Below are 24764 nucleotides of genomic sequence, written 5' to 3'. Positions count from 1 at the left end.
CTCGTTTTCTTTTAGTTTTTGAATGTAGATATTGATATTAGCATAATGTACAATAAAGATTATTGTTGCTATGTTTGTTAGTATTAATTCATTATTTGTTCATTATTCTTTGATATGCATTTGAACTATATATTATCTTTTACGTCATACATCACTTTTCAATCATGTCATATTTGTAAAAATCGTGTTTTATCAAAGCACTACAATCACCCTATTTCATAATTTTCAAAAAAGCCTCGTTCTCATAGTTCTCGAGAATTGTGCCCTCACTTACTGGGCTTCAAATTTTTCGATGAACTTAGATAACCGAGCATCCTTTTTAATCAAAACCCATAAGTAAAAAGCTCATTCTCGGGAATTCGACACGTTGTATCCTAACGCATTGGATATGACATGTTATTTTCTCGAGACGAGGATTTTAAAAATAAAGGCAATGCTCGATATTTAGAAATTTTGTGAAATCGAACCCTAACTTACTGGGTTTTGATTTTCTCATTTGACTCAGATAATCGGATATCCTCCTTAAAATGCATAGGTTTTAAAAGACGAAGAATAAGCTTAATTTTGAGGATTTGAAATGTTGCACTCTAACTTACTCAGTGTAACAATTTATTTCTTTAAAATAAATGAGCTTTATCTTCCAATTCATTTTATTCAAAAAGAAAGGATCGTATTTAAAATTTCGACATTAAGACATTAAGTAATCAACTAGGTACCAATTTTGGGCGTATCGAGGGTGCTAATCCTTCCTCGTGCGTAACCGACTCCCGAACCCATTTTTCTGAATTTCATGGACCAAACTTGTTGTTTTAATAAAATCAAACCGTTTATTAAAAACAACCACTTTTCGAGGTGACCCGATCACACCTCATCTAAAAAGATCGGTGGCGACTCCCGTTTTTTTGTTTTCGTCAAAACCCAAGTCGACCCCGTTTTTCATCCAAAAAATGGTGTCAACAATTATCAATGTAGGAGAATGTGGATTCGAGTATGCTAAAACGCATTATTCTCTTATTTATGGGTTAGGGAGAGGCTATAAATAATTCTAGACAAAAAATTTTAAAAGTTAAAATATGTTGTAAGTTTTTATATACTCCGTACATTTGAAATTTAGTTATCTTCCTCCTAATTTTAGGAATTTAGTACTTTTAATTTTCAGATTTAAAAATTTAAATCTAGTTATTACCACTACTAAAAATTTTTATTAAATGTTTTGGTGCGAGATTTTTAATTTTTTTTTAAATCTAGTAATGTAACAATAAAGATAACGGGAAAAACTCTTATTAAGTTTTTTTTCCTCAAAAACATCTATTTAAACTTGTCATGATAAAATATATATATATTTTTCTCTTAAAACAATGTTCTTAAGGAAAACTGATATTAACATTTTGATTAAAATAATTAACAATATTAATTAAATCTTCATGTAGAATCCAAAGAATTATATTTGATAGTTGTAAAAAAACACAAATACCTTATTCCAAATTAAAAATCATAATTATTATTCAACCCGCTAATTAATTCTCTTCATAAAACACATATCTCGGCTCAATTTCCTAAACACAACGAACTAATTTGATGAAGGTATAAGCTAACTAAGGTAAGCTTTGCAATCAAAATTATTTCGACGAAAATGACAATATAATCTTTTAAGTGGAAATAGACAATCAGATAAAGACTTTTGAATGTGTCAAGTTTTTTCCCGTTAATTAACTATGAAGTCAGAACTAATTATATATATTGGATATATACACAATATTATTATAATATTTAACTGCAGCTCTGTGAACTATAAATATAGTATTGGTAGCTCAATGATTTTCCTATTGAGCTTTGTTTCTTGAACCACTTATATGCTAAAACGTAACCCAACTATTTACATAAAGGTTCTACAAAGAATCTTAGTGCTATTCCAACACCTTTCGGAGTTCTTTTCTCTTTGAAATTTTGGAAGTTTATGCAGCACAAAAGTAAAAGAGAAGATTCGAAAGAAAGAGGGAATCCAGAGAAATGGAAACATTTGTATGCAAGCGGATGGTACAGCACTTGCAAATGTTAACATGTTGCTTTGATCCAATAAAACCTTAGTTTCATGTATAGTGACGATTATATCATACAAAATTTTGAAAACGTAGGTTTACTAAGAATAATCTAGATATGACTTTGTTAAAAAAATATATGTTTTTAAAATTTGTTGATATAAGTTACTATAAAGGAAGAGGATAAGGTGAAGCAAGAAGGAGGTCAAGGTGAGGTAATTGAAGCCGATTCACTTGTAGAGTTTGACAGCTGGGACAAGGATAAGAGAATAGGCTAATTGGGTAGACAAGTGCTTAGAGTAACTTTAAGGTGCTAAAAGGCTGATCCTTTATTCTTCGTTTCTCAGAGTATTTATGAGAGAGGTCCCCTTGTCCGCGAGTATAACGTGTCAGGATATACATTCAATCCAGTTAAATGGGTAATGAATAATCATTGTCACATATCATGAGACTCTATCAATACGAGATAGTTAAACCTAAATAGACTCCTTATTACCTTGGAATTGTATTCACATTAGGATAACATTCACCCTTAAGCTTAGGTAGATGGTTACATTTGAGGTAAGATGGGTGGTTATGCTCAAGAAGTCAATGTAGAGTCAACAATACCTTTTGGACTAACACATGTCTGTTTGGCAGAGAGATATAACAATTGCCCCCAATCGAGCGGAAGGTTATAAAGTGGCCTTTCGTGAGACATGCTCAGAGGCCCCAATAAAGGCTTATCCTGCTGGAGAAGGTGAAGCATCATCAGATAGTTGTCATAAATGCAATGTTCTTTTGGGGAGTAGTAATCATGATGAGGAGCATCTAACATTGTGTAGGTGGCCAAATGCTATCGATCATGACCTAAAGTCTTTAAAACGACACTTTTATGAAGAATAACTAAGAAGTTTATAAATTGTTCTTTTATTTTGCCTGAGACTACTTTGTCGTTTCAAAAATTTACTTGGGATTCTTGTTCAATTTTATCTATTTCAAAATTTTCTTTTCTTTATTATTTTCACGATCTTAGTCAGAAAATGGTCATACTTGTGTGGAGGGGAGGGAGGACTAACAGACCTTCGTCACAAATAGGCAAATGCAGGTTTCTGCTATCAATAATAGGGTAGTGGCAATGACTAACAAGTCAACCATACTCAATCCTAGTACACCTCCGATGGTTGAGAACAAAAAGGGGCAAATCTTTGAACATTTGATGGATTATGTTTTACTGGTAAGGTGTGGAATGCTTTATTACTTCAGACGTCTGATGATGTCACACCCAGAAATGTTAAAGCTTGAGTTGCAATGGTAGCTTTGGGTATTGATTTGAAAAACTTTCTATTTGATAGGGCTCTAATGTAAATAAGAGCAATTTGCGGACTGGTTGATAAAAGATTAGTTTTCAACCTTTAGTGCAGTTACTTTTGAACTAGAAATATTCTTAGTGGGAGACATGATGATTAGGGATATCTACAATTGCTTTTGATGAAGGAAGTACGAGAGGATTATATAAGAAGAGACATTATTGTCTGATGCTATTCTTTCTTTCTGTTCTTTCTTCGTCTTTTACTATGGTCTGTTCTGGGAGAGAGAATGATTAAGGAGTGTTATACATGGAGGGAAGAGACTCAAGTTTGAGCCTAATAAATTGAAAATTTTTGTAGATGGTAAGCTTTCTAACCCCTATGTATTAGTGAATTTAAGAAAATAGAAGAAAGTTAAGGATTTTAGTTAATTGATTAGTTCTATTGTGTAATGGGTAAAGTTGTGGATAATTATTAAGTTGCCTCTATGTAACACCGCCTAGAAGTCTAGACCGAAATCGGAATGCTACATTGATCACCGAAGTGATCGCAGGAAAGAAAATTTGGAAAACAAATTATCTTATCAAACCAAATCATTTAAAACGTTTATTAGCAAATCAGTACAAATCTTAAAATAAAGTTCAATGTAAAACCAGCTCAAACTATACGAATATAATCACAAATCAAAATTGTACCACAGCGCTAAAAAAAATCCTTACAGTTTAAAATTTAACCGAATAATGAATAAAATTAAAATTTTAACAAAAACCATAATTTATCCACTAAGACTATCCGAGATCTCCGTGTACTGAGTCCAGTGTCCAGAATCCAGAACTTTACCTGAAAGGGGAAACAGAAGAGAGGGTGAGCTACTCGAGCTTAGTGTGAGATCAAACAGATATTCAATAGTGGGTAAAACCAGAAAACTAGAAGCAGTTCGAAAATAGAACATACTTACAAATCAACTAAATCAAATACAGACCATATGTAACTTTACAGTCATATGGCTCTATTAAACACAATAACGGTAGTTCTCAACAATCATAATCTAGGTTTACGCCCTCTTTAGAATCGATATTAGTATCAGTTTGGGGCTTTAGCCCAACTTAGTACAGTAATAGTCAAACACACAGATTACTATCAGGCACGTGTAACTTTCAAGCGAATAGTCAAATACATTCTATCACACATGCATTCAGTCAATTAGATCAACCACTCAAACAAAGTCAGTCAGATGCATATGAGTGTGAAAGAGTTACAAAACAACCCACCCATCCAACCAACACATCATCTTCATCCAACCTTATACCTCATGTGGGGATATAATCGACCCACCTATCCCTACACTTCAATTAGGACCTCGAAGAGCCCATCTATCCTTATACCTCCTATGGGGATTTAATCAACCCATCTATATGATTTCATCCCAGTTTGCTCGGCAATGATGATCATCTACATTGTCCACAACCCTCTGGGTATTAGCGCTATCAGCAAGCTATACGGTGCCATGCGGAAGACCGTGATACAGATATGCAGTATAACTACCAGATCAAATGTGCTACGCAGCAAGGCTAGCGTATAAGCTGTACTATGCAATGCAGTGAATCGCGGTACAGACGTGCAGTATAACTGCCAGATCAGATAATAGTACGTAGCGTAGCTAACGTACATGTGGTACAGTGTAAGGCAATAAACCGCTATATCGTTATCAGTAATGTCCATGACCCTTAGGGTATTGGGACCACCCATGACCCTTAGGGTATTGGGACCTCCTATAACCTGTTAAGGGCTTTCAGAATGTAGACAAACTATCAAATCGTAAATCTCCCTTCTCTTCAACATCCCACCTAAAAAGATTTATGCATATGTATGTATGTATGCAGTCAGATGTACACAATTCAGAATACAAATTCAGGCAGTCAATCAAAAGCAGACATACACATCCAGTCAATCAGTTATAGAATCAAACATGTGTACCTTCGTATCTCGAATCTAATATATCTTACAACCAATCACAACTGCCCACATATCAAGCCCAAATCAAAGTCATAATTACCCCTAGTAAGGCTTAGTTGGGGGTTGCAACACACAGATTCACATTTGAACTTATTTTGACCTAAAACCCAAAGTCTGGCGAGATAGGGCCACACGCCCATGTTCTCTGGCCGTGTGGAGCACTTCAGGCAGTGTGAGGGTCCAAACGCCCGTGTGAAGGGTAGCACACGGTCGTGTGACATAAGCATACACCTGTGAGGTGTAGAGGCACGGCCGTGGGAGTAGGCCGTGTAACTCACTGTCCAATTCCACTAATTTCAGAAGCAGAGCAGACACGGCCGTGTGAAGGTGTCACATGTCCGTGTGCCAATCAGACACGACCGTGTGTCCCATAACACACGCTCGTGTGGAATCCTTAGGCCTTAAATTAGCTACACGGTCGTGTGTCCCGAAACACACTCCCGTGTGAAAACCTTAAAATCCCCAAATCAGTTACACGGTCGTGTGACCGCAAAACTCAAAATCTCTAATTACCGAACCCACACGTCTATGTGCCCATGAGACACGCCTGTGTGGTTTCCGACAAAAATCCCCAACTCAGCCTACATGGCCGTGTGGCACCCAATTTAGCCTTGACCTTAATTCCCCAAATCCACACAGCCGTGTGCCGAGGCACACACTCGTGTGGTCATCGAGGAGGCCACAAAACCACCTCGAGTCAGCCTCATTTTCGCTGTTTTCACTATCAAAACGATCCCAAAACCTCACCCTATCGAAAAAGAGTGATTTCTCAGCACTACTATCATCTAAAAGCTCAGAAACGAATGATCATTGCAAAAGGCCGTAGGAAAAGAGACTCACGAATCAAGATACAATTAATTGAAGTAGGAAATGAAATAAAAACAGAAAGTAGAAGATCAGTTTAAAATCCCACACCTGTTTATTGCAATCTGAGATGGCGGTAGAGGAGCAAAAATCCTGAAACCCCAAGTCAGAACTGAAGATTCCTCAAAAAGAAAGGAAGTGGGAGAGGAAAAAAGTAGAGAAGAACGTCCAAAAATAACCAAAATAGAAATAAAAATGAAAATAAAAATAATCACTATAATCTAATTTCTTAACACAAAATTTAATAATTATAATTACTTATAATTATTAACTAAAAATGAATGAATAAAAAATAAAAAGGTTCCCTAAAACACATACCCCAAGACTTGAACCCAGAACCTTAAGGTACACTAACACTCCACTTATCCACCAGACCAGCAGGCCCATTCTGTCACTAAAGTACACAACTAATCACTTAAGTGCCATCACCTCACTGCCCCTATGCTCAAAACCCAAAACTTCTAGGCCCAAAATTTGAGGCATTACACTCTACATGCAAAACAATTTATGAGTCTTATGGTTGTGAATCGTCTTCGTTGGATTTCTCAAATGGTTGTTATGTTTAATTAACTAAGGAGGCTCAAGAATAAGGGAAAAGCTAAGTAGATGAATTTGGTGTCAACTTCTAGAATACAAGTCTCAAATGGTTGTTCATTTATTTCTTTAGTATCATGTGCTAGGTATGTTTAACTTAGTGTTCTGAAAATGATGAGTTATTCTACGGCTGAATGTTAATGTGTCATGTTGCATGTTGTGTGTTAATATGCAAATGCATGACAGACTGTAAGTTTAACCGTGTTGTGTAGATGAAATTTTGGTATAATAATGTGTCGTGTATTAACAATAGTATTGGTTGAGTGCTTGTGTATAAAATGTATGTATATGAATGATATGCGGAGTATAGAGTGTAACACTCCTAACTCGTCACTGTCACCGAATTAAGGTTACGGAGTATTACAACAATTAACGAATTTAAAAACAATGTAAAGCAATTCATAAATAAATTTAAATATCAAATATTCATAACCAATCATAATTCATAGCATGAATACAAGTACAGGCTTTAAATAAAGATACATAACCCTAAAATAAATTTAAAAACAAATAGGGACTAATCTGAAACATAACAGAAAAATATGGAAAAAACTAAAAACAAGGGTCACAGGGCCATGTGGCCAAACCGTGTAACAACTTAATGTTGTTTATCTCAAGGTCATATGATCCTGTAACAACCTGATGCTATGTGGGAAAATCATGCACCAAAATTAAATAGGCCACATGGTCGTGTGGAGTGACCGTGTATGGCACAAAACCATGTGGCAGGTGCATCTAAAAGTGCCTTCGAAATAAAAAAAAAATTCAATCCAAAACACTTAGGCCACAAGTCATACCATTTCCATTCATTAAACCTACCTAAAATACATCAATATATGCCAAAATATACCAAATACCATTCAACCTAAGTGCTTAACGAATATGCCCTCATCGACACCACAATTCAAACATTAACACATAATCCATTCAAATACAACTATTGTAACAGTCTGATTTAGACCCTAGTCAGAACAGTGGTTTCGAGACCACGTAACCGATTCTGAAAAAAATATTGTAATATTATTTTCTGTGTCTGTGATATGTGAATTTATATCTACGAAGTTTCTGTGATTAATTTGCAAAAAGGACCTAATCGCGTAAAGTGTAAAAGCTGTGTGCTGGATGTTAAAAGTACCAATTTGATTTGGCTTATTTAAGTGAGGGCCCTTGAATGCCAAATTTACCATTTTTTTAGTGGTGGACAAATATGGACATTAGTTGGTGGATTTTAAAATGAAATAGTTAAGGTTAAAATAGTTATTTGTGTAATAATATGTTTTATAATAAAGAAAACATAAAATGGCTAGGCATTTTCACCTTTGTTGGTCGATTATTTGAAAGAAAAAGAATAGAAAAGATCAAGCTAGGTTTCGGCTAGCTTAATCCTTAATTAAGGTATGAATTTTCGTCTGTTTTTGATAATTTCTACGTTTCTGTTATCGTTGCTTCGTGTTCTTCAAAACCCATGTTTGAATTACTGTTTGTATTGAAGGTAATGAAATGTGCCATTGCTGATTATATGAGCTTTGTAATTTTTTTATATGAATTATGAAAGATATATGTGATATTATCATACTTTATTCTTGAATTTTTTATGGAATAGAGCTATTTGGGCTAATTTGTGAAAATGAGGTGTTGAAGGACTAAATTGTGAATTAAATATGTTTTTTTGGCTTGTATGGAAGCTATGTATATTCGGCCAAGCTATAGTCTTGGTGAATTTTGCATATTTGTGATTTTGTGAAAAATGGACTAAATTGTCAAAGTGTGAAAATGTATGGGTTAAAATGCAAAGTGCTCTAAATATGTGTTCATGGATTATTTTGAATGAAATGAATGATTTAATGGTTTAATTTGAATTGTAATAAATCAAGAACAAAGAAAATTGGACTTAGATCAAGGGAAGTCTAAAATAGTTGAATAGTCGACTCGTTTCCGTTCGAAATTCGTACGAGGTAAGTCAAATTACAATTACGTGTTAAATTGAAAAAATTCTATGCATGCAAACTATAATCTGTATTGGAAGGCCTTGAGAGCCTGATGAATAAATTTCTAGTAAACTCCAATAATATGCTAGTATCTGAAAAGCTCTGTATGTTTCTAAGAGAACGTTGACATTGATCTGAGATATCGTGTAAGACCATGTCTGGGACACAAGCCTCGATTTGAGACTTATGTATAAGACCATGTCTGGGACATAGGCATCGTATCTGATTTTGTGTAAGACCCTGTCTGGGACAGAGGCATTGAAACTGAACTACATGTAAGACCACGTCTGGGACGTCGGCATTGTACCCATTTATGAGTGTCTGTATCGTTTCTGAATCGTCTGATGATAGAATACGAGATATGGGAATGAATATATAAAATGTATAATCTATACAGGTACGTTTGTATCATACTAAATTTTTGAATATGACAGACTCTGTTTCTGTGAAATAATGAATACGAGTATGTATGAAATCATGGAAATGAAATATGACATGTATACAAGCAAATGAGTATGGTTAGGCTCATGAACTATTCTGTGAAATGGTTATGAATTCTTGCTGTTGATTTGTACTTTATATGATTTAATAGTTAAACCAATTGAATTTAGCTTACTAAGCTCTTTGTAGCTTACTATGTGTGATATCTGTCTGTTTTACAGTTATCGTAGCTACTGAAGGCTCGGGGATAGTCGAGCATTGTCACCACTCTATCGAACTCATTTTGGTATTTTTGAAAGTGTAAATATTTTAAGTATGACATGTATAGGCTGGAATATCTATGTATGTAAGTTTTGACATGTATATATGTTATGCTATGAGAGTTGGCTAGCAAATGATATGTTTGTGCTTAGTTTTGGTATGGATTTGAATAAGTTACTGAATGATGATGATTCAGTTATAGTAAAGCATGTTTTGAGCATGGAATTGGCTAAAAATTTTGGTATAAATGTTGTTTAATGTTGCTTGTAGGAATGACCCAAAAAGGGGTGGCAATTTGGCTTAAACTAAGCCTGTATTGTGCCACATGGCCAGCGCATATGGGTGTGCCTTGTGGCCGTGTATGCAAAGCAGTAAGCTCCTAAGACCACATGGTTAAGACACATGGGCGTGTCATATCACCGTGGGCTTAAGTCAGTAGCTAGCTAAGTATCACACGGACATAGTACACGGGCGTGTCTGTTGGCCGTGGGTGAAAGTCAGTATGTATGCCTTGTTTTGGCACGGCCTGGTCACACGGACGTGTGACATCAATAGAATTGAAAATTTTTCTGAGTTTTGAAATTGATGAATGTGTTCGGTTTAGTCCCGACTGTCCTTAAAAATATGATTTAGGTCTCGTAGACCTTCATAAGAGATGGATTGTAGATAATTGCCTATGTATTAATGTTATGTGATATCTGTGATTCTGAATTGGTCTGAAATGTTTTGTCTGTCTGGTAATGCCTTATAACCCTAATCCGATGACGGTTATGGGTTAGAGGTGTTACAACTACTTAAGATTTCATAGTTATTCAACTATCAAATACACCTCATTTATCATGCCCAAAATCATCAACCAAGGTTTACCAAACTACCTAAGCTTTTGTACCAAACCAACCATTCAAAATGCATTTTAAAACCAAAAACATACCATTGCTATCACACACCACAATCAACCAAAATACTAATTGAGATTTTCATTAATATATACATCTGAAACTTTAATTGACACAAAACATGTCCATAATGCTTATAACATATATATCTACCAAAACCTATTTACATGCCACTTATAATCGGACTAAAGTGAACAATTAGTTACTGATTAAGTTTTTGGATAGTGTGATCTCCAAAAGTAATCCAATTGACAAGTCGTATCCGATGATCTACAAGGAAGAAAAACCAAAATAAGGTAAGCTTGTGTAAAGTTTAGTAAGTTCGTATTGAACGTAAACTTTAACTTACCGTAAATGATTTAACTAAAACCTTTCACAATAAAAATCATAATCAAGGTTATGAGTTCATTTAATTGCTTATACATATCACAAGTCTCACAAGATTAGTAAATTTACATATATGAAAACATGTAACTTCTTCATGTCATAAAAAATATACAAGTAAACACATTTGATATACTAATCATCCATCATCTATTCATTTAACATTTAACATTTTCATTTCAAATATCCCTTTTTACATATCTATACGTATAAAAACATTTCGTATAAACATTTCATATATCTATTTCCGTATAATCGATTCATATAACCATTTCGTATATTTATTTTCATATAACCATTCCATATATCTATTTCCATATAACTAATTCATATAACCATTTCATATATCTATTTCCATATAACTGATTCATATAAACATTTCATTTATTCATTTTTTTTCACCTGATGAACCATAATGAAATAGCGTTGGATACGCGGGAAGAATGCTCACACAAGCTGTGACTGTAAATGATCACACAATCTGTAACTATAATTTCTCACAAGAGCTGTGGGTCGGGATGTTAGGCTACATGATGTTGCTTACATAAACTGTGGAGAATCCGCAACAAATGCAGGACCACAGCCATCGGTAGGACATCCAAGGCTAGCACCAGAAATGATAAATAACCCTAATGACATGTCATTTGTATACTAAGCATTCACAAGGTTCATACGGGTCATGTTTCATATCTATATCATTTAATCATATACACATTACTTCATTTTATGTAGTTTCCCATTTTCTAACATAACTTTTAACTTAATTAACATTGCAACTTAATCCATTTCATTGCTAACCATTTATCAAACAAATAAACTCAATCACAACATATGTAGATAGGTATTAAATCACAAAAACAACAATTAAATTTGTTTAATTTAATTTTACAAACTTACCTAAACCGATTTTGCAGCAAACACGACTCCAATTCAATAATAATTCAATTCAATCCAATTCAAATGGTTTTAAATAATAAAATTCGCATATTTGACTTTTTATCAACATTTTACACTTTTACACTAAACTTTTGCCTTTTATTCAATCTAGTCCCCAAAACCGAAACTTTCAAATCTATCACAATTAAACCAATTTCATGCTAGCTGAATTTTTCTCTATGCAATTACAGCCCATATTTATTAAAATATCACAAGAATTTCATGCCACGTTTATTATTTTATCAATTTAGTCCTTAAACTTAAAACTAACCAAAACCACTTTACAAAATAGTTCTATTTAACTATCGAGCTTAATAATTATCATCAAACTTTAAAAACATCACAATTCATCAATGACATAACTCAAAACATTTTAAAGTTTCACAAATTAGTCCCTGATTTAGCTAAGCTACAACGATCTCAAAAATATAAAATTTACGAAGAACGGATTAACAAAGGCTTACCATGTGTGAACACAACTTGGTCGAATCCTTTAAGCTTTAAACATGGTGGTTTTATGTTTCTATTTCGGTGGAAGAACAAAAATAAGGAAGATAGTTTTTGTTTTACTTATTTTAACATATTTTATTTATAATTTTATTATTATAAAATACATATTCTTTTAACTAATTCACCCACTAACCGTACAAAAACATTAAAAAGGGTTTAATTACCATTTAGATCCTTAAACAAAAATTAATCATGCATTTTAACTAATAAAAATCAATAGTGATTAACTTTTACATTTTTTTTATAATTTAGTCCTTTTTCTTTAATTAATTATCTAAACATTAAAATTTTTAGACCAAACTTCAATATACCTAGCTCCGTAAATATTTAATATAAATATTTAAGGGCTCAGTTTACTAAAATAAGGTCCCAATACCTTATTTTTTAAATCACTTGACTTTAGGGACAAACCACTTGAACTTAACTATTCGTCCAATTAACGAAATTTATCAAATTAAAAGTTAATATAATATTATATTTGGCTTGTAAATATTAAATTATAATATTTAAAGACTCACTCTTCGAATTTGTGGTCTCGAAATCACTGAAAAACAAGTTGTTACATGGAAGGATATATTGGAGGATAATAGAGAGTGTTATGCCACACTGTGCACTTTATGTCTTATGTTATTCGGCTTTGTGGAGGTTTGGGTAGATTGTACAGTGAATGAGTATTAATGATAATCGACTTTGTAAAGGTTCAGTTCGTTTGTATGGAGAATATGTGCACATGGATATGAAAGTCCTTTACAAGTAGTATGAAAGCCCTTTATGGGTAGTATGAAAACCCTTTCAGAGTAGTATGAGACTTTGTGGAGTCTAAGGTTTTGAGTCATATGAATGAAAGCAACTCCATGGCCATGGCATAATCCAAGAAGGTTTGCCAGATTCGCCTACATGGCATAATCCATGGAGGTCCGCTAGATTCACTTGCATGGCATAATCCAGTAGAAGTCCGCGAGGAAAGTCACATATGTGAATCTTTTCTATATAAGGAGTTCCTTTTAGGAATTCACATTTTATGAGTCTATATATGTAAGACATGGCCGTCCACCTGATTCACTTACATGCTAATTATACGTGGGGTTCCGCCTTAGGGAAGTCCACGAAATAGTTTGCAAGTATGAACCTTTTTTCTATATGAGAAATCATTTCCTTTATAAATCTATAATGAGTGAGTTGCTTATTCAAGCATGTATTTGTCTAAGACTTGGTGCGAAATGTGTATATATCCACAATATGGAAAATCATCTATAAACTCGCACCTACATAGGAGTCTTCTTTTATGAATCCATCTATATGTTTCGCAATTATGGATCGGTATACTTGAGTCTGAAACATGAACCATAAAGAGCATCCTACAAACTTGAGCCCGTTAGGACAAGTTACTAATAACAATCCGCAACAGAAACTATTCACTAAGGCATAACTTACTTAGCTATCTGTATTTGTTAGTGCAAGTCACGTGCCATAGGAATTATCTGTGGGTCTTATTTGATAAGTCCACAAGTGAGAATCTTCAAAGATAATCTCTTAGGGAAATAATTGCACATGAGTCTGCAAAGACAATTATTGATGAAAGAATTCGCAAGTATAATACACCAAAATGTCAAACGCCTATAAATATGTATTTCTAATTATACTTCTATGAAATCTCATAAGTGGAAGCCTTATATGAGCAAGACTGTGTATAGTCCAAATGTAAAATTTCCTATTTTCAAGTCGTCTGTATTAGATCCAATGTAGTTGAGCAAGCTAAATTGATTTCCAGGATGTGCAAGTAGATAAGCGATCGTGTCATTAAAGTCAAACAAGCTGAATTCCTCCTATTTGATTTTATTTTTTTGCTCATATTTCCTTCTTCCTAAAAGTTAAACTTTGATATTCTTTTTTTTTTAACGTTATTGCTGCATATCAGTAGCACTTTCACCCTCTATTACTGCTGTCCAATACACCATCACCTTTTTCCATCGCCGCCTATATTTTTCTCTTCCTATACTCTTCGTTATTTTCCTATCGTCGCGAATCTGCGTAAGTGCAGAATAGTTTTTAGTTATGCAACGCCTCAAATTTTATAAAATTGTTTCCGTAAAATTTTTACACAAACCTGTATCTGCTTTAGTGGCTGTGTGTTTTGGGAGTGTCTGAGAAGTCTTGAGTTCAATACTTAGATTGGGTAAAATTTTGGTTTTCATTTGAATAAAGCCTTATCTTTGGATAATAGGCTTATAGGAATTAATTTGTAAAAGCTTATCAGAATGGGCGTGCTGGTCTAGTGGTTAAGCAAAGTGTCAGTCTGCTGGAGGTTCTGGGTTCGAATCTTTGCATAAGCGTAGGAATATTTGTTTTTCTCGGTAAGATAGCTTAGAGTTTGAGTTGTACTGGAAATATGAGTAATGGGTGGTTGAGATAGAGTAGGTAGTAGGATTTGGGTGATCAGTTTCCCAAATTTCCTCCGTAGGGAAAACTGTTCATCTCCCTAAATTTTTCCCCTTTCTTTTCTTTTACTCTTCTGCCGAAAATCCATTGCTCCTTCCCTATTGTTTCGTTTTCGATCTAGTTTTCCTATTGTTTCGCAATGTTATGTGCACGTATACGGGTTGGTAAGTACCTCTCTTCTTTTTGTTATGGTATTACAACGAACGATTGGTAACTAATTTTTTTTTGTATCTGATGGCGATTAGGAGAAGGTTGAAAGGCTAGGGTTCAATTTAATTTGGTGTTGAGTTCATTTTGGGCAGCGGTAAGCCGACTCTACATTTTGGGAATTAATCGATTTAAACTCGTTTTAGTTCTAAAGGAATGAGGTATTCTGATTTTAAGTCTGGGGAAGCTCGGGAGTGCTTTTGCATCGAATAGATATCAGGTGTGTACTCCGAACGCACTAAAAAAGAGATTCAACGAAAGCCGAAAACTAGTCTATCGACGACACACGGGCGACCACTCGTACATGTAATAGGCCGTGTAATAGTACACAGGTGTTGTACAGGCCAATTTTAGCTACTATTACAGAGAACCCGTTTACAGTTTTATAATCCCTCAACCCAATTTCAAACCCCATTAAATCACTAACCCATTAAACCCCAAAACCCAACTAACCTACCCTAACATAAACAGCCCAATACCCATTAAGCCCAACTAATACATCAGCCAACCCAAAATTCAAACCCCATTTACAACCAAAACCCAATAATACAATACCCAAACCCAATTTACAAACCCTAACAACCCAAGCCCACTATCTAAAAAATTTCAGCAGCAAACCCTAGCCACCAAAGTCTTCAGCCGCTCTCCCCTCTTCAGCCTCCTCCACTCCTCTGACACTAGCACCATCCCTGGTCACCCCATACCTAGCCATCGCCCATGCTTCTACCAACACCATCACACACTCCCACCAACTCCTCCATACCCTGCAAAATGAAACAAACGCTAAGGCAGAAGCAGCCAGCACAAGCAGTAGCAGAGAATAAAACAAACAATACTTTAATATGGGAATCGGCTATAAAGCCGAAATGGAAAATCTGTAAATGGGGGGATTTTTGCTATGAAAACAAAGATTTTCTTTCAATATTAACAGATTGAATACAAGAACCATTCGAAAATACATATACAATCAGGGGCTCTAACAACAAATCGGAGAATCAAATCTAAAACCTAAGGTGACTTTTTTTTCATTTTTTCTTTACTGTTTTGAGTTTGTTTTTTACACAAAAATACTAAAAAATATCAAAACACATAAAAACATATGTATTATTAAGCAAAAAAAAAAAATTACCTTTTCCGGCCACCGTGCGCGGTGGCTGGCGCCAACGCCGACGAGTCTCAATGACCGTCCGACGACCGGACCCCTGGCCGGAATCCCACCGGAAATCGTCCTGTCCCTCTACCTCTCCCTTTCTTTTTCTTTTTTTTCCTTTCCCCATCCCCAAATGATTTTTTTTTTAAAATTTTTAACTTATATAGGGGACCGAAACGCACCGTTTTGGTCCCCCCTTTAATAAATAAAACGACGTCATTTATTAGGTGTCCGATCACACCTAGGAAAAAGGATCGGTGGCGACTCCCCCTTGTTAATAAAATCGAAAGTTAAATTTCAAACGTTTAATAAATTGCCACAATTAGCGATCGAAAGCAAATTTTTACGTCGCTACAGCTGGCGACTCCACTGGGGACAAAACTTGCGAGTCGAGTCGAATTAAACACGTTTTGTCAAAATTTTCAAATTTCTTTGTTCAAAGTAAATATTTGGTCGTGATCCTAAAATCTCGTTTTCAAAATTCATGCATTTGTATCGTGTTGTAAATATTTCTTCTAACTTGTTATTTGGTTGTTTTTTAGTTTTCAATTTTTATGGTTTTAATTTTGGTTTAGTTTCTTTAAGTAAAACATAAAGGTTTATGAGTTTTTCCCCACACACCGTGCACTTGCATTTTTTGCATAACATGAGTTCTTTACCCGGGCTCCGTCCGTTTAAGTGAAAGTAAACGCTACGCCTTCGTGAGTTAACTCGTCCCTCCGTACAGGCTAGTGAATACTTTCGGGTTACATATGACTTATGCTTTCGTGAGTTAACTTGTCCCTCCGCATAGGCATAAGTAAATTTAATCCCTCGAATTGAACTCGTGAGCCTGTGATGGGTTATGACCGAGGCTTCGTGCCGATCTTAGCAGATGATAGTACGAGCAATTCGAGTACCTGTCTAGAATCGAGACTGCATATAATGAACCATACGAGCTATCCAATTAGAGCCATGCCGAACCTCTGTCCGCTTATAGTCACCAAAATAAGTACACGGGGAAAATGCCTTTTGCCTTTCATTTACATTGTTTATGCAAAAGAATTGGATTGGGTAGTTTAATTTGTTTTCAAATTATATTTGTGGTTTTTAGTAACCAAGTTTGTTTGTTTTTATTTTTATTTTCATCATGCATCATAGGCATCATATTAGGAAGGTGTTGATTAAAGGTTGGTTGCCAAAAAACGGGTTTCTGATGGAAGAGTCAATTACACAAATAACCGAGAAGAATGCCGTGGTTAGGGACTGGTCTCTAAAAACTCAGAGAGAAAAGGGGGATAGTCTAGTGGAAGGGTGCATTGTCAATTTGCCCTAACATATAACTGTAAATGTTCGCCAAAATAACCTTGAGGATTTGGTTCGAATTTGGAATCAGTGGGATTCAGACACTAGAGACATTTTCACTGAGAGGTATGGAGATATAGCTCACGTGATCACCATCCGTGTAGACGAACAGTTGATTCAAGCCATGGTTCGTTTCTGGGACCCAGCTTATCAGCGTTTCACCTCCAATCAAGAAGACATGACTCCAACCATAGAAGAGTAAGCTGCTTTACTCCGCATCGACAATGTACAATTCGACAAAATATATGTGAAGGAGCCTAAGCCGATGACCTTCAAGAAAAAGTTAGTGAGACTGACAGACATGACTGATGCATGGGCTGAAAAATAGATAAAGAAAAAGAATGAAACTATTTGCATTCCATGGTCCTCTCTACGAGATTTGGCTCTGAACCATCCCGACATGCTGAAAAGGGTAAATCTATTCGCTTTGGCCATTTATGGTTTGGTCATTTTCCCAAAAGTTCTCGGGCATCTCGAAGTTGCAGTAGTTGATTTCTTCGAAAGGTTAAAACAAGAAGTCAACCCTGTCCCGACTATCCTAGCCGAGACCTTCAGGTCCTTGAGTACTTGTCGAAGGGTTGGAAAGGGACGATTTAGTGGATGTGCTCAGTTGCTCAATGTTTGGATTTTGAGTCATTTTTGGAAAGTAGAGCGCACTCCGTTCCATATATTTTCAAAAACATTTGCCTCGCTAGAAGCTTACCTCAAGAAAGAATGGCCGAAGGAAGTTACCGAGCAACATTGGGTATCAGTCTTTCAGAAACTTCGCACCGAGGATATAATATGGAGAGCACCCTGGATCCGTCCTTCAGTTCTGCTATACAAATGTGGAAGCCAAGATTGGGTACCTTTACTCGGGTTATGGGGAGGAGTTGGATATGCTCCACTATTAGTCCAAAGGCAATTTTCTTCGCGACAATTTCGGCCCGCAACTGGAGGATTAGCACAGTTTGAGTTCGCTTTCGCGGGTGAAGGATATATGAAGAGAGTCCGAGACACTGCAAAGTCTTGGAAGGAAATTCCTCTCATAGAATTAGCCTTGTATGCTGATACCCTTACCTAAGATTACGACATATGGAGGAAGCAACGGGTAAATAGTCAGCAAATCTCGTTAACAAACAACACTATCCAGAATCCTTTCTCGGAGGAAATACCGTCCGAGCTAGAAATAGCTAGACAAGAATTCGAACGAGAAAAAGCTAAGATGTTTAGAGACCTTAGTACCCTTAAAGAAGAAAACTATCAGCTGAAGATTGAAGTTTAGGTTGAAAGGTCCAGAACTGAAAAAGTACAAAGAGAAGCCGAGATAGTGAGAAACGACTTAAGGGACCTTCATTTGGAAAACAAGAAATTAAGAACCACTATAAAGAATAGTGGGTTGGGCAAGTCGACAGGAGTGTGGAAGGAAGAAATTAGCAATATTAAGGGAGGAATGAAATTTTAGAAGGGAAAAGCAAAGAAAGAGGAGGAAAAGGCTGCGCGTGCTGTGATAGAGTTAAGAAGGAAGAACGCCGAGTATGAAATAGTGACTGCAGAATTTGTGAATAGTCAATCTGAACATCAAGAATTAAAAAGGAAAACACGAGATCTAGAAAATATGCTGCAATCTCGTCAACAATAATTAGATAACGTCCTTAAGGCACTAGAAGAAAAGAGTGAGCAGTACGATAGGGACATTCATGCGTATGAAGGAACTCTCAAAGAAAAAGAAATGCAACTCGACTTCTTGATCAATGAATTTGCAAAGCGGCTATACAAGTTGTTCAATTATTAGATGAAGCCGAAGTTCTCAGTTGCCAATTCCCTCCGAGCCAAAGATCGAGCATATCAGAGTTTTTAGAGCAAGTGAAGAAACAAGGCAATGTGGCTAGGAAATTTGTGTAACTGTCAGAAAAATGGAAACTTTTTGTAATAGACTATGTTGATAAATGAAATGCCTAAATATGGGGCTATCTTGAAATCAACACCAAATTCTTGCATGTTTACTCATAACTAACATTTATGCATCATTTATTCTTTGGACATTCATCCATTCATATACTCATTCATTCATTCATCGCGTGTACATATCATCATAATCATCCACCGAGACTAAAGTACCGTATAATCCGTAGTTGCAAGACTTCAAATCTAGAACCACGCCATTCCTATAAAACGCGCCGACAAGCTAGAGTAATGGAAGCTGAATTCAATCAGAGAATTGAAAGGATGGAAAGGGCTCAAAAGGAATTACAAGAGCAACTGGCCAAATCGTAACAAGAGACGAGAGGCCTAATGGTTAGATCTCGAGAGGAATCACTCAAGCAAAGAGATCAGATGGCTAAAATGATGGAGATGATGACAACTTTGGTCAAAGGAAAAATGCAGAACCCCGATGTTATGGAACCTCATTCAAGAATTCACCACGATCAGGATCCACTGTATCCCCCGGGATTCACTCCACCGCCCGCATATAAAACACAAAGAGGGTATACTCAAGGGGAACCCACAGGCTTGGAACATCGACCTATGCCACCTGCTCCACCCACTAATTTGGGGAAAGGAATATTCGCGCCGAACCCAGGGGCTAGTCCTGCTGATCCACTAGTTCTGGATCTGGATGACCCAGCGGAGGTAGCCCAGTTGAAATTGGATAACCATGACGCAAAATATAGGAGTCTAGAGGAAAGACTCAAAGCAATAGAAGGCATTGAAGTCTTCTCCGCACTAGGTGCCAAAGAACTCAGTTTGGTACCTGATCTAATTTTGCCTCCGAAGTTCAAAGTGCCTGATTTTGAGAAGTATGATGGGACAAGGTGCCCAAAAGCACATCTCATTATGTTCTCTCGAAAATGACCGGTTATGTGAACGAGGATAAACTACTCATACATTGCTTTCAAGATAGTCTAACAGGGTCAGCTCTTCGGTGGTACAATCAACTTAGTAGAGAAAAGATTCGATCCTGGAAGGACTTGGCGTCAGCATTTTGCGAGCAGTACAAGCATGTATCGGATATAGTGCCAGACCGTATGACCTTGAAAATGATGGAGAAAAAGCCATCAGAGACTTTTAGACAGTATGCGTAGAGATGGAAAGACGTCTCAGCTCAAGTGGAACCCCCACTAACAAAAACAGAAATAACCGTTCTCTTTATCAATACTTTAAAGGCACCGTTTTATGACAAATTAGTGGGAAGTGCCACGAAGGATTTCGCGGATATTGTAATATCCGGTGAACTCATAGAGAATACCGTCAAGAGCGGAAGAATGGAAGGATCAAAAGGCTCAGGAAAAGCAGCACCCGTAAGGAAGAAAGAGCCAGAAGCCCACATGGTGGGAACTGGGAGTTGTTACATTCCTAATTCGTATCCTAACCACCCCGACCTCGAAATTATCCACCCCAAATTTCTATTATCCCCTCAAACCCCTTACTACCAAGCACCACATCCGTCCTACCCCGTATACGCCACGAACAACCAAAGACCCATCACCACTTTCCCACAAAACACGGTACCCGCCCAAAGCCAACCCAGAAACGAACCAAGACCAGCAAGGCATAATCCGGAGAGACCGCAATATACCCCCATCCCTGTGTCGTATGGGGAATTGTACCCAAAACTTTTGGAGAAACAATTGATATCTCTCCATTACATGGCCCTCCTTAAACCTCCATACCCGAAATGGTACGATCCAAACGCTAGTTGTGCGTACCATACGGGGAACCAGGGGCATTCTACTGAGAACTGTCTTGCTTTCAAAAGGAGAGTTCAGGGGCTCATCGATGCGGCATTTTACGATTTGATGGTACTGGCAGTACGACCGGGAATCCATTCCCAAACCACACCGAAGGGAATGTGAGCGCAGTAGGAGAGGAGGATAAACGACAAAGTAGAAGATGGGTTTCTGAAGTAAGAACACCTCTGCAGAGAATCTGGGAGGTACTAAGTGAGAAAGAGTTGCTCTGTCGTTTTAACGGAGTATCCAAAGGAAAAGATGCAAAAGGTCACAGTTTTTGCGAGCTCCATGGTATTGGGGAGCATAACATTCAGTCCTGCGAGGAATTCAGAAGTTTACTGCAAAGTATGATGGACAATAAGGAGATTGGGATTTTTTGTAAAGCCAAAGAGGCCGATAGTGGAGAAATATGTGCCTCTGACAATCAATCATCAGGTTTCCCATATAGCGCCGACCAAACGTTAATAATCTATTATGACGCGAAGAAGGAGCCGGTGATACCAAAAATGATAATTAAAGTACCATCTCCTTTCCCTTATAAGGACAATAAAATAGTACCGTGGAAGTACGATGTCAACATCATTACACCTGAAGGTGAAAAGCTTGAAGCCACAACTGAAGACATTGGGGAAGTAGGTCATTTTACCCGCAGTGGACGGTGCTATTCTAAAGAAGTTGAACCGATAAAGAAAAGTAGTGACTTGAAGCAAAAAGGGAAAGCAGTGATGCACGAAGTCGAAGTCGAGCAAGAAATTCCACCCGTGCAAGAAACTAAAAAGCCTGTGAATGAGGAAGAAGCTCAAGAATTCTTGAAATTTATTAAGCACAACGAGTATAGTGTGGTGGAACAATTGAGCAAGCAGCCAGCGCGAATCTCAGTTCTATCTCTACTGTTAAATTCAGAGCCACACCGGAATACTTTATTGAAGGTATTAAATCAAGCTTATGTGGCCAACAACATATCTGTCGAAAAGCTTGATAGGTGGGTAAACAATCTGAATGCGGACAATTTCTCTCTTTTAGTGATGATGAGATACCGCCAAATGGTAGAGGCTTGGTGAAAGCACTGCATATCAGGACTCGTTGTAAGGGATACATAATACCAAACGTACTCATCGATAATGGGTCAGCGTTAAATGTTATGCCATTGGCCACACTTTCCAGAATACCGATGGATTTGTCCTACTTAAGGCCCTGTCATTCCACAGTAAGGGCATTCGACGGGACGAGGCGCGAAGTCATGGGAAAGATCGAAATCCATTTGGAAGTGGGCCCTTACATTTATGATGTCGAGTTCCAAGTCATGGACATTACACCCTCTTATAACTGCCTTTTGGGAAGACCTTGGATCCATTCTGCTGGAGTAGTCCCATCATCCCTCCATCAAAAGGTAAAATTTATCATGGATGGCTGTTTGGTCACAGTCGAGGGCGAAGAAGACATTGTCGCATCTATCTCTGCTGATGCGCCATACCTGGAAGTAAGCAAGGACGCAATGGAATGTTCCTTTCGATCCCTTGAATTCATCAATACCACTTTCGTCGCTGAGGGAAACAGAATTTTGATGACAAAACTGTCGAGAAATACCAGGATGGGTGTCAAGTTGACCGTAGAAAGAGGAGCTCGTGCGAGAAGAGGTTTAGGGAGACATCTGCAAGGAATAGTTAGGGCTTTAAAGCCAGTGCACCACAAGGCCAAATACGGTTTGGGGTTCCAGCCTGACATGCGTCAAAGAAGAAGACAGTGGAAGAAGGATCAAGAGAGAAGAATTGCAAGAACTTTGGGCCGAGAACCAGAATGGGAACCAATAGAGTACCCTTTTTTGTCAAAAACATTTACATCTGTGGGAATGATGTACCCTGGACAAGATGATCCATGAAACATGCTGGGGTTAATTGAAAGGGGTTTTCAGAATGTCAGTATAAATGTCATTGACAAAGGGGCTGGTGCAAGTAAAGATGTCTCGAGGATACGCCCTTGCCCTCCTGGTTTCATGTTGAACAATTGGACTGCCGATGAGCTTCTTGTAGTTTATAAGTCTTCAGAGTAATGCTAAACATTAACTTTCTATTGTGTCCTTAGATATAATAGAATTCTTTTGTAAGAGCTTGCATTCGCTCTTTATCATTTAAATGAATATCAATGAAGATGCATTTTGTCACGATTTTTCGCATTATCACTAATTTCATAATCATTTTTCATTTCATAGCCTATCCTTACATTTGCCTCATTGCCACGACATAATATTTTGTTTGTTGTTTCCAATACTTGGATGTCCCTCTATAGCTTCCTTTTCCATTCAACTTTCAGGTGCTTAGATATTGACGACATGAATAAGCCCGTTACGAATCTTGAAATTGATTTTGAGAAGGCTGTTTGCTTAGGAGAATTTGAAGCCGAAGAAAATGCTGAAGATTATGTCTCGTCTCCTGAATTGTTAAGAATGGTGGAATAAGAGGATAAACAGATTTTGCCTCATCAAGAATCAGTTGAAACAATAAATCTGGGAACTGAAGAAAGGAGGCAAGAAGTGAAGATTGGGACTTCTATTTCAGGAGGCACCAGGCATAATTTGATTGCTTTGCTCCGCGAATACAAAGATATATTCACATGGTCCTATCAGGACATGCCAGGATTGGATGAAGATGTAGCGGTCCATAAGCTCCCATTAAACCAGAATGCAAGCCTATTCAACAAAAGCTAAGACAGATGAGGCCTGAGATGTTGTTGAAGATAAAAGAGGAAGTCAAGAAGCAATTTGGTGCTGGCTTCCTACAAGCCTCTAAATATCCAAATGGGTGGCTAACATAGTCTCGGTACCAAAAAAAGACGGCAAAGTACGAATGTGCGTGGATTATCGTGACCTGAATCGAGCAAGTCCTAAAGATAACTTTCCCTTACCACATATTGACACGTTGGTGGACAACACAGCAAAACATTCATTGTTTTCTTTCATGGATGGATTCTCGGGGTATAATCAGATCAAGATGGCCCCTGAGGATATGGAGAAAACTACCTTCATAACAATGTGGGGAACACTCTGCTACAAGGTGATGCCATTCGGGTTAAAGAATGATGGGGCAACATATCAGAGGGCTATGGTAACGTTATTCCATGACATGATCATAAAGAAATAGAGGTCTACGTCGACGACATGATTGCTAAATCCCGAGGGGAAGAAGAGCATGTAGTGAACCTCAAGAAGTTGTTTGAAAGGCTGAGAAAGTTTCAGCTAAAGCTTAATCCAGCCAAATGTACATTTGGGGCTACCTCGGGAAAGTTGCTAGGCTTCATTGTCAGTGAAAGAGGCATCGAAGTTGATCTAGATAAAATAAAAGACATCCGAGAATTACCACCTCCGCGCACGCAAAAGGAAGTTAGAGGATTTTTAGGGAGATTAAACTACATCGCCCGATTTATCGCTCAACTTACCAACCAATGTGACCCAATCTTTCGGCTTCTTCGAAAACATAACTCGGGAGAATGGAACGAGGAATGCCAGGTGACCTTTGATAAGATAAAACAATATTTGTCCAGTCCTCTAGTGCTAGTACCGCCAACTCCGGGAAGACCATTAATTTTGTATCTGACAGTGCTTGAAAATTCAATGGGTTGCGTACTAGGACAACATGACGAGTCAGGAAAGAAAGAAAAGGCGATCTACTACCTCAGCAAAAAGTTCACTGAATATGA

The sequence above is a fragment of the Gossypium hirsutum genome, chromosome A10, assembly GCF_007990345.1.
Source record: "Gossypium hirsutum isolate 1008001.06 chromosome A10, Gossypium_hirsutum_v2.1, whole genome shotgun sequence".
Lineage (NCBI taxonomy): Eukaryota > Viridiplantae > Streptophyta > Magnoliopsida > Malvales > Malvaceae > Gossypium > Gossypium hirsutum.
Note: the sequence above shows the minus strand (reverse complement) of the source record.